Source organism: Quercus lobata, chromosome 8 (assembly GCF_001633185.2).
Source record: "Quercus lobata isolate SW786 chromosome 8, ValleyOak3.0 Primary Assembly, whole genome shotgun sequence".
Lineage (NCBI taxonomy): Eukaryota > Viridiplantae > Streptophyta > Magnoliopsida > Fagales > Fagaceae > Quercus > Quercus lobata.
The window spans coordinates 49474846-49492867 of NC_044911.1; the positions used below are offsets into that span (position 1 = coordinate 49474846).

The following is an 18022-nucleotide window of genomic DNA, read 5'->3' on the forward strand; positions in this document are numbered from 1 at the left end:
GAAAAATAAAAAGAATATATTCTTATATTAAAATAAATTTTTTTTAATAAAATTTGCATGGACTATTGCAAATGCTTTTACTATCCAAACTCCTCCCCTCCCCTTCAACTCTTAGGGTCCGTTTGGTTGAGATGATGGAAAAGTAGGAGGATAAAAAATTATGGGAGGATGGAAAAGTGAGAGGATAGAAAAGATTTAGTTTTCCCTCATTTGTGTTTGGTTAGAGGGGTGGAAAAGTGGAGGGATGGAAAACTTTTTTGTTTAGTTGAAATAAAAAATGAGAGGATGAAAAATAAAGTTGATATAAATTTACTATTATATCCTTACAAATATATAAACAAAAAGTAACACATTTATTATTAAAAAAAACTGTATGGACACTTTAATTTTTTTATTTATTTATAAAATAAGCAAATGCTAAAAGGATATTAAAAAAAAAAAAAAAAGATAAAAACAAACAAAAAGAACCAACGTCTACTATGCAAAATTTTATCAAAAAAAAAAAAAACCAAAACCAAAACCAAACCAATGTGAACATACTGTGCAAACCAGGAGAAATTTTATCAGGCAAAAAAAAAAAAAACAACGGAAAGACAAAAGTAGAAAAAGACAAAGTTGGCCATTGGATGGAGAGGGGCAATTTTGTCCGACTCACTCTTCCTCCTTTTTTCTCCATTTTGGAGAGATTGAATTGTGGTCTCTCCATGGCCTAGAGAGAAAAAAGCTGAGTCCCATCACTTTTCTCTCCCCCTCTCCCTCTCAACCAAATACCATTCCCACTCATTTTCTCTACTATTTTTCACTTTTTTTTTTTTTTCATCCTTCCTAAAATCCACTCATCCAAACATACCCTTAGGTTTAGGTACCTAGGAAGAATAGACCATATGGGTGGTCGGCCTTAATAACAAAGTTTAGAATGTCTTATGAACAAATTTGAATGAAGTACTGTTTTAGGCATTAAAGTCACTTCTTAGTTTTACAAATCAAACAATATTTATCATATTGAAAGTTTTTTTTGGCAATATTCTCTATTTAGGAAAGAATTGATCGCAGGTGAAAAGAGAATCGATCAAAAGAAAAGTTACGTTTGTACTTTGTGGTACCTTATTTTGTTTTTGGCAATGGATGAAACGGAATAGAATATTAGGATAATTTTGAGAGGCATTAAGATTGTGTTACAATTTTTTATTTTATTTGTTTGCTAAAAAATATGAGTTTATAGCCTAGAGATGATAGATGTAAGTGTAACGTACCTCTAGTAATAAATAATAATTAATAAAGTCCAACTTATTTTCCTTTTTTTTTTTGGAATCAACTTTAGATGAAACTTACCACCGCGTACCCTTAGTACAATGGTCATTTCACAAGTATAAGTGTTTGTAAGGTGTGGGGGGTAAGAGCCGGGGTTCAAGTCTCTATGAGGGAGCTTCACACACGTATACACTTAGATTAGACTAGAGTAGAAATTATATCTTGTATATACAAAAAAAAAAAAAAAAAACTTTAGATGGAACTTGCAAGTGTATTTTTGTACATCTCAAACAATTCTCTCTTTTGTCTAATATGAAAAGTGAATAAAATGTGAAAGTAATTCAATTGGCATTTTTTGAAATTTTATATAGAGACATCTGGAATTTGTAGTTTAAATTACTTCTCTTTTCATTATCGAATTATAAAATAAAAATAAAAATGTCATTAAATTTTTTGCACACACACTTCTCTTTCATTTTTTATTTCAATCCAAGCACATTCCATCCTAACATTCGTAAATAACATTTCATCCCCTCTCATTGTTGTAACTATCAATTTTTTTTTTTTAAACATTCATTTCAAATTTTGTAAACTTTGGCCAATTTATGAAGTTAAAGACCACATTTTCTATCTAACAACATTAACTTTTCAAAAATACACCATAAAATTGAATCTTCATTTTCTTACATCCAATTAAAATATTCATTATATGGAGCTTTCTTACAAATTAGTTTGGAGGCAAATTCATCCAACCCTCTGCGTGGTAACTTAAAAAACTATAAATGTGTAATATACTAATATTAGTCACATGCACGGTTTAATAGTCATGTGATTTATTTAAATAATTTAATGAATAATGTGATTTAATACACATAAATCGTCGTATACATTGTTAGGTAATGAATTAGAGAAGAAAATAAGAAAAGTTGTACAAAACACTAAAGTGCTCTCTGAACTTGTGAATACTAAAGTGTTTTGCAAAAAAATTGAACATTGTTTCTTCCTTTTTTTGTGATTCTTGGCTACAATGCTCTCTATTTTTATTTTTATTTTGTTGATAATTTGATTGTTACAATGGGATGGAGATTTGGTTAAAAAAGTGCTTTGAAGAGTTGGATAGTGATATTGAATATTATTGTGCTTAAAATCCCCGAATCATATCAAATCTAATAATATAATAAAAAAATAAATGGGAATATATTGGGTACTCTATAGACTTGAAGCAAATTCCGATTACAAATAATGTATGAATTCTGCTTGAGATTTTGGATGCATCATGTATGAACAGCATGACCAAACTAGTCCTACTTTCTCTTGTAGGCACACGCTTTTTGCCTTAATTTCTTGACCTCTAAAGTCTAAACGCCGTTGAAGCAAAGCAAGGAAATCAAAGGTTAAACTCAAAGTTGATAGCTGTTTAAGCACTTTTTCCAATTAGTGATATCAATAATCTAAAAATATATTGAATAGGAGATTGTTATATGAGATGGAATTAGAGTGGAATCATCATTATTGAGCTAGGACTGTCTGTTTTACTTCTTCTTTCTTTCTTTTTTGGTAATAGATTTTTATAATTATTTTGGAAGAGAGAGAATTTTTAATGTTAAGGGAACCATCTTTTATTATGACTGTTTCATATGTGAAATATTTATATGATTGTTATCCTTAACATTGCATGAATTGGAATGCCAGAATATTCAAATCCCACATAGATTTTAACTATGATTTAGTTTTATGTAGCAATTTTAGATTTATTTCTAATGAAGAGAAGACTTTCTTTTGCTTGATGAGTAAGACAAAAAAGGGTATGAATTTCAGATGATTAGTTTAATGTCAGTTTCAATATGATTGTAAACTTATGGATGAGTGAGCATAAATGCATAACCAATTTGTTGAAACTATGACAAACTTTTTTTATCCAATCCTCCATATGCCCTCTGTCCAAATTTGTCTTCTTCTTCTACTTTTTTTTTCTTTAAAAAAAAAAAAAAAACAAACTACTACTTTTAAGTCCTCAAGATTTCAAATTTAATTATTCTGGAACTTATGCAACTCATCAAGTCATGAGCTTAAATATACCAGGTGCGACTTATCAAAGCTTGCACGGCACTTATAATGAATTTGCTTAAAATCAAATCAATTGCAACTAATTAATAATAATTATCATATTGTAATTAATAATGAACTTGCCTTGAATCAAATCAATTATAACTAATTATCATATTCAACCACTGCACACCCTTAACGCGATGGTCGCTCCACAAGTATAAGTGTTTGTGGGGTGTGGGGACAAAAACCAGGGTTCAAGTCTCTAAGAGGAAACTTTATACACATATATACTTAGATTAAATTAAAACAAGAATTAGTACACTAGCTAGGCCTTCAAATGTTATTGGATGTTGCATTTTGAATATGAGCTGGCAACTTTTCATAGTAATGTTCATACATACTTATTAAGTTTGAGAAGGACTTTTATCCCCAAAAAAAAAAAAGTTTTGAGGACTGCTATGAATGATAAACTTCGTGAAGTTTCTATTACAAGACAATTATACTGATTCGATGTTTTTTACTCTACCAATTTTTTAAATCTACATTTTTTTTTTTTTTTGCCTTATTGAATGTATATTTTACCATTTTTAATTTTAATTGATTAATATTTTTAATTGCACAGGTCTCCTCACTTGTCTCTCCCCCAACTAGATCTCCTTTATTTCACTAGATAGTCTAGATTAGCATTTTTCTTCATTCTTAACATGAATGCCAAAAAAATATTTTACTATCCGATGGGTAAAAGCTCATATTATGTGTATAATTATTAAATATAAAATAAAAAAATTAAACATTTTATAGATAAAATAGTCATTAATCTATAAATATAAGGAATAAATTTGTTAAATATAAGAAGATGATATAAGCTGTAGGGGTGGTAGGCCCAGTAGTGTGTATCTATGTATACGTTGAGCCGAGGGCCCAATTCGAAAACATTGGGTAGTCTAAGGACGGGGAAACACTATCAAAGGAGTCCACGTCAATGAATGAAGATGTGAGGTATGATCATGAGAGTCTAGGAAAGTGATTTGAGGAGGGATGCCACCTCAGCTGGTCAAAGCCGAGGTCCGAAACTGTGGTCGGCCATCCAGGGCAACATTCTAGGAAATTCTACTGATAAGAATATATAACCAAAAGGTACGGGACAGATGAGGACTAAGAAATATCTAAGAGAAAGTTACTACCACCGTGTTGAATGCTCTATAACTAACTCTCTGGCCACATTAATAAGGAAGTAATACCTGAACAGTAATTTTCAGTTTTACAACTACTACCAGAGACTTCAAGAAAGTACTAATGGGATAAGGATCAACACCAGCAATCTACTTTACACGTAGAGGGTAGAGATGAAAGGAGGAAGATGGTATAAAACAGAGAGAAGATCCTAAAGATGAGGATCGAAGAAAGAAGAGAGAAATATTGTAGCAATAAGAACTATATTTGTAACCAACTATTGGAAAATCTGGTTTTGTATCTCATACAAAACACACAGCGGAAGCAACAAACACTGATCTACTTCATTCATGAAAGATAACATATAACCTTGAATTCTAGAACAAAGAATAAAAAGCGTACCTTGGTGTGGTGAAATTTAAAACAAAATTAAAAGCATTTGGAAACACTTTTAATCTTTACTCCAATTCCACTTAATGCTTAAGAAGTGTGGTATCTCAATCAGTTTCCAAGGAGAGAATAAAAGAATGTCCAATACTCATATACATCATTCCATTCTTTTTATGATCTTAATGAAAGACCCTTATGAAATGTCTTATATGAAAACCTTATGAAATTCTGTATGTTTTTCTCCTTATATATAACTGATTATCTAATTGGGCTAGTTTTTTGGGCCTTTCCAATTAAGTTTAAGTGTGTAGCTTGGAGTGGGACCAAAATGGACCAATAAGACACTAGTTCCAATAGGCCTTGGGCTTTTCTGTTAACTCTTGACAAGTCCAAAGTTACCATTAACTATATTTGATACCACTATATAAATATAGTTGCACTCTAAGCCTTATCTATAAATTATATTCCAAAACTTTATTATACATATAACCCCTTCATTAAAATATTCGTAGTAATACAAAGTTATGAATGTAAACTGCCACTTTGAAGATTACTACATCTTAATCCTTGAGTACCTGATTTAATCCTTTATGTTATTCATCATATATTTATGAAATCCAATTTCATAAATATATACTTTAGTAACTCGTTACTAAAGTGGTTGGGTCCAACACTCTGAATAACCAAACTCATTAAACTTATTTCAAGGGAATATTTTATATTTCTGTTAAGAGATTATGAATTCCATCTTAAGAATATATGTTCCATCAACATAAAATGCGGCTGCCCAACATACTGAGGTTTTGACCGTGTCTTATATATCTCACTCATGATATATCAAAGCAATTTACACTTCATGATTAGGTTCATTATTCTCTCAAGATTTAGAATTGATGTAAATAAAAATCGTGAAATTTATTATTCATTTGACAATCGTTAGAAGAATAACAAATCTCACAGTAGTCCAGTTCAATATGTCTTAACTCTTAAAACATATCAACATACCAACTAGAAGTCTCCACTTCTATGATCAAGACAAATCATCTTAATTGATATGTTATAATCTTCGTAGATGAAATGCCCAATTTCATCACTGACTACAAACTAAAATTCTAAATTTACAAAGAACTTGTGATTTATATTTTCTATAACTAAATCACATACTATGCATCTCATGGACTTAAATAATGTTCCATTAGTTCATTTATAAATAGTCTCATATAATTAAACAATTTAATTACTTATAACATGCCAATAAATTGGATTTTAGGGCATAAACCCCAACACCAACTTCAAGAATTATATATAAGAACTGATCTCCTCAGACTATGCCAATGACGATTTTCATTAGATACAACCAGTCCACTTTACTTTATTATCATTTGAACCCACTATAATCGTTACTGTACGGGGCAATATTCCCCCTCAAGCTCATTGTTCATAGAATCCATTACAATGATGCCACATGTAGAAGACCTTGAACTTGTTGGGTCTTGGGCGTTGGGCCTTGGACCTTGAGACACCGTGAACGGTTGTGTATTTTGTTGGGCCCACAACCTTGGCCCAGACAGGCCTAAACGCTTGTCCAAAGCCCAAAAACCACAATGGAACCATTATGGTATGAACGGCAAAGGTGAGACCTTGCTAGTCAACTCTAACCTAGTCAAGGAGTACAATTTCTCGGGAAAGTGAGACCCTGGATGTCCGGTATTGCCTTAGGAAACATCGCTGCTGGGCAAATCTTCTGATATGGGAATCAGTTCCAATGCTTCTTCTACCACACCCCACTCCCATCTAAGCACCCACTTAAGGATAACAACATTGGACTTCCTTTCCCACTCAAAACGAAAGTAATTATAATCCCTCCACTAATCTCAAGCTATAAAGAGGAGAAGGGGATGAAGAAAAAGGGGGGGGGGGGTTTGAAAGGTTCCATAAGAAACTGAGAATAGAGGAAGCAAGAGAAGCATCAAAAGAATAACAATAGGGAGAGTAGAGGAATTCATAGTGTAAGGCTGCTTTGTGGAGTTTCTATGTTATGAACTACCCAGAGTAAGAAACCCAAAACCCACACTACAAGTAGATTGTGAACCCAAGTGGGGGTTGTCCATTAACCTCATTTTTGGTGCGCGTAGTTACCTAACTCATTAGAGTTTAGTTTTCTAACACACTCTCTACAAATTCATTGTATTGAGCTCTTTGGACTTAGATCCTTTTAACTTTTGGACTTCCCTACATATGCCAAAGATGATTTTGATCGTAACCCATATACATGCATGTCTTCAGATTTTTTAATGCATTGCACAAGTTAATGGGTGGTTTATTACTTATATAATTTGATGCAACTTCTTTGATTTTTTTTTTTAAACAAAAATAACCAAAACTAAACCTGCCCATCGGCCCATGTCGGAAAATGTACCCAGTAAATTGGTGTCCCTACGTAAATCGCACTTAGGCTGTGTTTGAATTGACTGAAAATCATTTCCGAAAATTATTTTCCGTAAAATCCACGCGTTTGGCAGCTACGGAAAATAGATTTTCCGGAAAATCATTTCCGTTTGACCAAAATTTACAATTGTTGACCCGGAAATCATTTTACATGTTTTACCTTCAAACGATTTCTGTAGCTGTGAGAGCAACACATTCAGCCAAAACACCTGAAACACAAGACCAAACGCAGCGAGAGAGAGAGATCGTTCGCAGCGAGAGAGAGAGACCGATCCAGACACCACGCCGATCGGCGTCGATCGTGATCGCGATCGACGTATCGCGCGATCGCAATCGCACAAAGCTTCGATCGTGGTCACGCAAAGCTCCGATCGCGCGAAGCTTCGATCGTGGTCGCGCAAAGCTCCGATCGCGATCGCGATTGTGCCGATCAAGATTGCGATCCCACCGATCGCGCCGATCGAGATCGCGATCTCGCCTTCGTTTGTCCGGATTTGATGATTTTTTTCTGGGCTTTGTTTGTGATTTGAGGAATGTATTCGTTTGGTAACCGAGAAAATGTGAGAAAATGTGAGCAACAAGTAGAAAATGTATTTTCTATGGTATTTTCAAGAACACAACCAAACATCAGAAAAAAATTTTCGAAATTTTTTTTTAAATGCAACCAAACACATAAAAATATTTTCTTTTCCGGAAAATAGCATTTCCGAAAAATATCTATTTTCTGAAAATGCTTTTACACGAACCAAACACAGCCTTAGAAATTCAAGGACCCAACGACCCAATAAAGCAACTATATTGGAAATTTTATAAGTGGTCGCTCCATGATTTTTCTAATGTTTTGGATTCAAATTGTATTAATAATTAGTATTTTTAATTGGTCTTTATTTTGTTTTGCTTTTGAAGATTGGAGAAGAAACAAAAAGTTGAAGTGCGCGCTTGTCAACAACTTTCTTTTAAATTTTTTTATTAAAAAAAAGATATATTATACTTTCTTTTGAAATTTTAATTTATTTATAATAGTGGTAGGTTTGTTTAGGATCTGCTTATTTTACTGAAATTGAAATATTTTTGCTGAAAGTTCTGTAGATAAAAGTAAAAGTTAGTTGAAATAGTACTGTGACACCCATAAATAGTACCAAAAAGTGAAATGGAACCCATAAATAGTAGCAAAAATAAATTAAATAGTAAAATAAATTAATTTTTTAATTTGGAACCAAACGCACACTTAGGAATAACTTTTTAAAACCACGTTTTTTCCTAAATACTAACTATACTTTAACTAACTTTCAACAAAACTTTTAACAAATAAACTTTTAGCCAAAAGTTACATCCAAACACAGAAAAACCCTATAGGCTAAAGTGTTTGATAAATCCAAGATAAGGTCAGCAAATTTTCAAAAGCATATAGTTGTCTGCAATTATTGAAAAAACTTATGGCAGTTGGCGTTACCTGGCTTCAAGAGGGATAAGAAAACAGGAAGAAATGGGAAAAAACTGAATCATGCCATGATAGGGACACATTCCTTTTCATGGTGGGAAGAGATGATTTGATCATGACAAGTGCTCATTTTCTCCCTCTCTCTCTTTCTCTCACTCACTAAAGGTCATATCATGTTTTTCTTTTTCTATTTCTTCATTTTGATTTTCTATCTGATTGACAATTATGGAGGATCTGAATCATTATTTTATAGACTCATTAAGAGATATTGAGAGAGATTGAAATCCCACTTAGAATATATCAATTGGCATGCAATCACAGTCTCAAAAGCAAAAGAAGCATGTGTGCTGGAAGTGAAACCTAACTGATGCTTTTCTCCCACAAAGTTGGCTGCTTTTAGTGATTGAACAGTCCTTAATTAAAGTTCTTCATTTAAATCGGATATGAAGAACCGGTGAATGCTTTATTCCTAGTCATTCATGAAATGAAGTGCACAAAAGAATATAATTTTACCATACTATATATTTTTAACTTGAAGTTAATAAACAATATTGAAAATGAATAATATAAATACAATAAAATGTTCAAAAAAGAAAAGAAGACAATAGTACATACTGTGAATACAAGAAGATGTATCATTGTGTGCAACAAGCAAGTTTTTTCACCATTTGCCATTTTCTGCACCAATTTGACCTTCAGTAACTCTTTCTATTGAGGATGACAATTCCACACTGAGTTTGTCAACCTTTTCCTTCAGTGCTGTGACATCTAATGCAGCAAGAATTCCCTCCTTGATCTCTGCTTGCAATTTTTCTGTATCTTTTGAACTTGATCCTTTTGCTATCTCAGTCTTCAACTGCTTAAGTTTGTATCTAAGACCTGCTTCATCTATTACTCTCTCAATCTCATGTTCAATCTCTTTATTCACATCTACTATCTTCTTTCTTAAATCCGGGGATGGACTAGCCAGCTTTCTCTTAGTCACCCCAACAATTTCCAAGTTAGCTGACTTGAGAACCTCCTCAAGCTCTTTCTTTGCTCTCTCTGCTTCCTCTACCAAATCTTTGCTCATGGAATCCCCTTTCGATAAGCTTTCCTGAGCCTTCTTCAGAAGTTCCATCTTTTCTTTAATCTCAGCTGGAATTTTCTGATTAATCTCTGCCTTTAGTTTCTCACTTTTCTCTTTAATCTCAATGAGCCTGCTAGCCAAATTTAACTTGCCAAGCTTGTACTTTAACCCAAGATAGGCCCCCGGCTGTGACAATTTGTGTTTAAATTCCGGCATTATAGTATACATATCTTCCTTTAAATTACAATTAGGGGCTGATCAGTTGGATTTGGAGATTTAGATAACTCTGACATAATTGATTCAAGCTTCTCTTGCAAGCCCATTGAAATTAATGCTCTGTCAATCTCCTGGTTTACATCTTGCTTGTGTTTCTCAATTAATTCAATGTTAGTATGATCAGATGGTCCTGCTTCAAGAATCTTTTTTAAATTCTCAAGCTCTGATTCCATATCAGCAGTCTTTGGCACGTCATGGCTTCATGTTACGTTTCTTCTCTGGGTCCACCGCAATGCCTTCTTGGATGCCACCAATTGACCGGATTTTGAGCCTGCGGTGGTTGAGCAACTCTTTCTTATCCATATTTGCCAATTCCTCTGTACATTTGGTATTATAACTAGGAAATCATTTGGTGGATGACTAGGAAATCAACACAACCAAAGATGAAAAATAAAAGTGGCTAAACCAAGTATGTTTATACAAAGAATATAGATGGGTAATTCCATTTATCAATTGTAATTGCTGATTAGATCAGCTATCAAATTGGATAAATGGAATTTAACTACAGCTTTTACAAAACAGACTACTTTATGTTTGAGTGGAAAGTCACTTAATGGCAGAAAAGAAATTATGCTGTACAAAAATAGGAGCAACAACTCTCTATCTCTCTGCTGTGAAGAAGAAACTACTGATTGCCTTTACAAGTTCTCAATAAATTAATGGAGAACAAAACTTTTCTTGGAAAACATCACTTCTTCAAACTTCATTTTCTTGGAATAAGAATGTTAGATTAAATGAATAAATTCACAATCTCCTAGTAGCTTAAGCTTTTGGGAGAATCAGCAATCTAACAAAGAATATTCAATAAGAGAAATGACTCCCTAGAAACATATATAGTAACACGAATACAAGAAAGGTTATCATGATCATGGAACAATTGTAAAATATGTTTGGGACTAAAAAAATATTACAGTACTTCAACACATAAATTTCTCTTCCAATCCGTGTGTAGATCTTAATAGCACTTACCTTCATGGCATCAGTGATTGCAAGCTTAATTTGTTGGGAAGTCCAGACAGGATCTGTATGTGCACCACCAAGAGGCTCCTGCGAATAATATTAAGAGCATCAACCATAAGAAAACCTATACCAATGGAATTGATCATCGCTCAATAATAAAAGAATATGAAATGTTGGTTGATTTTTGTGTAGTACAGACAACAACTTATTAAATTCAGTCAAACAGTTTTGAGCTTGTTTTTAGTTATTTTTGCTTTTACTGTGATAAGATTCCATAGAGTCTGATGAAGAATCTGCAGATTTGAGTAAACACAGAAACTTGCCTGTGGATTATCATATATTTGACATTTTAGGCAATCATCATGCAAGTTAGCATTAAATTTCACATTCCTACAGTACCGTTGAACTCCAATCCATCATGACATGTTTTTTATAATTTAAAGCATAAGTTAGTCACGGGAACTAGTATCAATCAATATGATAGGTCTACAAAGTACAAACCCTTGAAACCTGGGAGATTCTATTACGCCAATCTTTGCATATGAAAAGGTTTTACCTAGGGATTCAACTGTGCTCAAATGCTAGTGCAATAAAAAATGATTGCTCCAAATTTATGCATTGTCTTGCTTCCACTTGACCCAAGATATAACTGAAGATGGGTAGAAGTGGCAGAACGGAATGCTTGAACTTTAAGCTCCAAAAACTAGAAAAGAGATTCATTATTAAAGACTAAAGCACTTGATGTTGTCTTTTCAATTGGAGGCCCCTGTTAGGGAGATAACACCTTGGGGTGACTCCAATTAAGTTGTTAATATAATATATAGGGACACGATTTAATCCAAAAGTTTAAGTCTATGAGTTTGGGCCCAATTATTTTATATTAACCACCCACTCTTTTCATTATTATTCAATGTGGGACTCCACTCATATTTGTATACCCAACTACACCCCTTAACAAAAGATATGGGGCATCTCAAAGACCTTGGTGGGTTGCAAACTAAGCATAAAGCATCACAAAACTGCGATGTTAAAACAAAAACCATTTCCCATTTTACTCAAAAGGACACATGAGATTACTAGAAATTTTGATTGCTAAAAATGAAAGGAAAACTCCGTACATCACTGGTAAAAGGTACACACAGTTTTAACCTTTGTTGCCAAGATGAATGCCTTCCAGAAAAAGAAAGTGGAATCTCACAACTGTTGTTCCCATATCAAATTTCTGTATGACTTTCAGAATATTATTGGAATGTTCTAGAGATATTCTAGAATCTGTTAGTATTAAATTTGCTTGATTTTCAAGCCTTGATTATCTATTTTTCTTGAGGACCACCCACTGTGACTTGTATATAAATTTGTACAGAAACAGAAATGTAGAATTGCCATCCACTCTCTTTCTCTTTCTCTTTTTAACAAAGACAAAGGAACCAAAGATATAACAATGAAAAATATATTTAAGGATTAAAATACTTAACAGGAATTACACCATCAGCAATTTTAAGCTTGTAGTGCTCTTGAGCTGTTATCTTCAGCCTTTCAGCTGCCTGTCACAAGTTTATCACTAACATAATCAATTAAAATGGCCCACATTGCAATTAACTGCAATCATCAAATTATTCAACTACCTTAGGAGCTGCTTGGGAAGATTTCCACAATATAGCAGCACATGCCTCAGGACTGGTAAGATAAACAAGCCACAAGAAACATTAGAACTTCTGAGGCTGTGAGAAATGCTATAGAGTTATTACTGTGAGACACAAACCAGAGAAATGCTCTACTCATGGCATAAAAGACCAATGAGAGCTATAACAAGGATGATGACTTTCAGAAAAGGTGGTCAATATCTGTGTGTGTGTGTGTGTGTGTAAGCTAGATGTAGAGCACTAAAGAGGAATAACAAATTCAAATTGGTTCAATATAAACATGAACATAAGCAATAAATTTTAAGCAAAATGGGTGTTTTTAGTATGAGTATCATCGTAATTATTATTTTTTGCTTCATCAACTTCAGAAACTAGAGAGGAAATAAAAAATTTAATACCATTTACAAACAAAAGTCTACAGCTGTCTAATTTCTTTTCAGTAGCTTTTAATGATAATACTAAAAAGAAAGAAGAAAAAAATAATTTTATCACCTTGCAACATAGAAAGCAGAGTTCTCTAGCATAAATAATTTATTGGCACAAGCAATGGCAAGAGCTCCACCAGAGCCACCTTCACCTGTTACAACTGTTACAATGGGCACGTTCAGGCCAAACATGGTCCTCAAGTTATGCGCTATTGATTCACCCTGCATAAATACAGACCAATTTCATTATTGAAGTATATCAGACAGTACAACTTGCAGAGTGAGAAGAGAAGTTGAAAACACACTTGACCAAGTTCCCCAGATTTGAGATCAGCGAAGGCCCTTGGAGTGTCAACAAATGTTACAATAGGAAAACCATGATGATCTGCATATTTCATCATACGCAAAGCCATCAATAACTGTTTGCAGACAATGGTTTTACTGAACTCAGCCATTATTTATAAAAAAATGAAGATGATGCTTAAAGAAGAGAATTAATTTCAGCAGTTTTTTTTTATAAGCAAAGGCCATTGTTATATGTGAAGTTATGTGTAATTGAAATCTCCCGTAATAAATATGAATAAGAACTTAAAAAAAGTACCCATGAGGAGTTGGCATTGCAAAGTTTCGTGCAATGTTCTCCTTTGTGTTCCTACCCTTTTGATGACCTATAAACATGTAGGTCTTACCATCCATGCTGCCAATACCAGTCACAATAGTGGGGTCATCATAGCCTGCACGATCTCCATGGAGTTCCACCCACTATATCATAAAGGATTAAGTCAGAAATTATTCTTATTGTTGTGATAAAATGAAATATGTAAGTGATAAACTACCTTCTCTGTGATATTAAATATATAATCAAGAACTGTTGGTCTGTTGGGATGTCAAGCAATAGTTAAGCGTTGCATGGGTGTCAAATTTGTGTATAAATCTTAAAGAGCCTGAATTTGAAATGAGAAATATTAGAGTGATTGCTACAGGAATTTTAAAAAAAGAAGTAAAACAACAATGTGGATTGCTGCCTACCAAGAATAAGCAAACAAATAACTAAAAAACCATCAGAATAAGCTAGCAATTGGCCAAGGCATCTGGTTGTTATTATTTCAATAAATAAACTGTACGTTAAGGAAATCCAGGCTTCACTTTGAGCAGACATTTATTTTCTTTTCCTCACATTATTACCATTGAACTAATGCCTCACAAGTATGCTTTCCTTTTCCATAATAATGTGACAAGTAGGAAGGATGCTTGTAGAATTTGTTAGAACTAGTCAGAATCTTCAGAGCAAGTGCCAGAAGAAAATATGAATGGTAATGCTGAAACTGAAATTATTTGCATAGACTAAAAACATAGCAAATGATCATCATTCATTTCTCTCCTGCAATTAATTTTAGAAATTCTTTTAGATCTAGAAGGCCATCTTAGAATTAGTTGCAATTGATGAAATGTTTTGAAGTTACAAGTTACAACACAAAATGAACATGATAAAGATGCAACTCTGACATGATAGAAATTAAGCACTTTTGAAAATCACCTGCTGGTACTTTCTTTCCAAAGAACCAATTTGATCACTAAAATCTAGGCCAGTTTCATCAGCCATCCTATGCACCCGCAAGGAAGATCTTGAGTTAAGCAGAAGATATATGAAGGGACGTAATTTTTGAGGTTTGTGACTTGTGAAGGCCTCACATGTCAAGGGTAAACGGTAAGATGTTATGCCTCTATGTTGGTAGCTTAAGAATGAAAATATTGGTTTAATTAACAGGAACATTTAGAAGACAAACCATACTGAATGGGCCTTCATGAATACTTAATGACCAAATTTTTCTTAGCCGTAATGATGAATGTCATTTTTATTAAACTTGTTTACTAGAAACACAAACTTATTAACATGAAGCTGCTAAATGAAAATCTCACCCCAATAATCTTTTGCTCCAAATCTACCAGTGGCTTCTCAAAAGGAAGAGTCACTGGTTTTGGTTTCTCGGATAGAGGCTTGAAGTGAGACAGGAAAGTTAAGTAACTGCCAGTGAAATTTGGATCAATATCATCTGACCACGGGTAATCATGATTCTTCCCCCTTTTAACTTTTGCACTGATGCGAAATCTGTTCCTGCTTCTAATGCTGGAACCTTCAAAAGCCTTTGACCAATTTCTGTTTGCTTCTCTAGAAGAAGTTCTAAATAAATAGCTATCAAAAAAGTCCTTTCCAAAATCTAGATGAGACCTGGACTCGAAGCCCTGGTCGTCGCCTTCACTCCCTCTTCCACACTTTCCAGTTACTATTGATAAGGTCGCCATCTCAACATTGAAATCTTTGTGCAGATATTCAAAGTTAATATACTGATGCTTCACCTGTGCTGCATTTTTTTAAATTAAATCCCTATAAAGCTTAAATTTGTTTCTGAAAAATAATTCAGAAAGACTTGCAATTAGTATGCACTTCCCTCCCTCCCTTCACTTTCCACTAATCCAAAACAAAGTCAAGAAAAACTTCTATATTCTTTCATTTCCTTTCAATTCCATGGTACCTAAAACAGTGATGATTTTATTAGCATTTTTATCTGAATTACAATTGATTAACCCCAAAAATTGAGAAACTTGGGAAAAAATAAATAAATAAATAAAGCCCTCTCAGGTCAATCACTGGATTCATAACTTTCTTACTATGAAAGAACATCAAAATCAAGATAAAAATTGATTAAAAAAATCTATAAAAATGTATTCTATAGCATCAGATGCCTTAATATTTTAGAGCTTGATAAGCTCCAATGGCACAATTCTTAACATACTTAGAATGCATAACTAATAAAAGTACTCTTCAACACAGTTACATAAAATTAGTTCCAAATATAATCACCCCAGTCTATTAAACAATCAAATTTCAATATAATCTTTGGAAACTTACAGTTATGCATTGCTTTACTGATAAACATTTAACAATTTCCCAACTCCCCAAAATTAATGGTAACCTCATAGCAAAAACTATATAAATCACCAAAGAAGCTCAGAGTAAATTTTCCCAAGAGGAAAAGAAAAAAAAGCTAACCATGATGAAAGATTAGATTATTTTTTAAAAATTATTATAAAAGTTTGATGATCTGGTTGGTTGCTGAGAAAATGTAGTAAAAAAAGTAGAATTATACAGCTTCAAATGTAACATATAAAATATTTAAGTTTTATTACAATTATTCAACTTAATTGAAGCGAACTGTTTTTTCTTTAGAAACACGTAACAAAAAGAAGATTGTATATATGAATTGCTGTGTTGTCTGAGAGAGCAAGGGGAGAGTGAGAGAATTGGATACCTCAATATTAGGACATCCAAGAGCTGGCAAAGCTGAGAACTCAACAGAAACACAGACACAAACACATGCAAACTATTAACAAATACTATATATGGCTAAAGACTAAAATGTTTGAGGACCAATGGTTCTGCTCATTTTACTGCACAAAAGCGTTCTCAGAAAACAAAAAAAAAACAGTGGCAACAGCATGTTTTTTTTCAATAATAAGGTTTGTTTTGTATTGTTATTCACTTGTTCTCATAGACTTTGCCTTTGCCTTGTCCCAACTTTTGCTGGTGGGAGTGAAACTTGGGGTTCTTTTTAGAAACTGGAGTTTGGTGTTTCATGCAGATTTGAGAATTGTACTGTTCAGGACAAGTGGCCTACTATGATTGGATAGCAGCAATCACGCGCATGGAAGGTGAGTGGGGATGATATGATATGGACCTAATCCCGAAGATAGACATGTAATCACATTAGGATAAATGCAACCCCCAAATAATGAGTAGCCCACCAGATGGATCACCCAGCAATCTGGTCCACCATCTTCGGCCCTACAATGCAAGTGGTGGGCCAACTGTGCTTTCACTTTTACTTAGGCCTCGCAGCCTTAAAAAAAATTCTAGATGGGCTTTTTCGAAATTCCAGTAATGCAACACCCAGGCCCAGCAGCACCATGCACAGATTGGGAAATCGACAGCGGTCTAAATTCTTTCATCTGCATCAAGACCAATGCTTCTGCATATCCAACAAGTTTCTTTCACATTTTTTATTGATATTTGAGATAACAAGTTTTTACTTGTTTAACGTCATTTTTTTTACCCACCAGTACCACTGACTAACAATTTGCCACGGGTGTGATATTTTGTCTCTCTAGACTTTTCTCCTAAATCAAGATCTGATTCTCTGCTTTCTGCACTCCAACAATTGAGATTGGTGTGAGTGACTATTGACCAACCAATAGCTTTTGGTGATTGTTAGTGATTGAAAAACGATATTTTTTCTTTTTTGGTAAATTGAAAAACAATATTGGTACCTAGTTATTTGACAAAATATTGTTCCTGCGTAGAAATGATGTACAATGCTTTTGCCAAAATCATTTTTCCCGGATACTTTTAGGCTTTTCTTGGTTGGAAGGATAACAAATACTTGTTTTCTATCATGTGTGTTTGACATAAAGAATGAAAAGAGTTGAAAGCTAAAAAGTAAATTGCTATTATTATCTTATTATTAAAAGTAGAAAAATGTTAAAAAAGGGGAATACTGTTTTATACTTTTCTTCTCAATGCCATTTTTTCTCCTCTTCTCCCCAATTTGGAGGGCCAAAAAAAAAATAGTGGGCCAGGTGGAAAACTTTATACACTCCATTTTCTTTCCTCTCCCCATTTGCTTCAACAAAACAATAGAAAATCACATTTAGGGTCCGTTTGGATACAGCTGAAAAATGAAAACTGAAACTGAAAACTGAAAAACACTGTAGCAAAATAATTTTTAAATATGTGAATAATATCGTGGGACCCATTTTTAATGAAAAAGTTGTTGAAAAGTGTAATTTATGGGTCCATGAACAGTGCACGATATGCACTGTTCACGAAAAAAGTCAAATA

The 18022-nt window shown here is 33.5% G+C and overlaps 1 pseudogene across 1 annotated transcript; it reads right to left on the reverse strand.

Annotated features, from left to right (window-relative positions):
* Positions 1-9287: 9287 nt before the first annotated feature.
* Positions 9288-16677, reverse strand: LOC115957716 (annotated as a pseudogene). Its single transcript, XR_004084395.1, has 11 exons — positions 16437-16677; positions 15040-15659; positions 14663-14731; positions 13962-14069; positions 13714-13887; positions 13431-13544; positions 13193-13347; positions 12683-12734; positions 12533-12601; positions 11067-11144; positions 9288-10412 (listed from the first exon to the last, which is right to left on the reverse strand). The product of XR_004084395.1 is annotated as an acetyl-coenzyme A carboxylase carboxyl transferase subunit alpha, chloroplastic-like (transcript).
* Positions 16678-18022: the final 1345 nt, after the last annotated feature.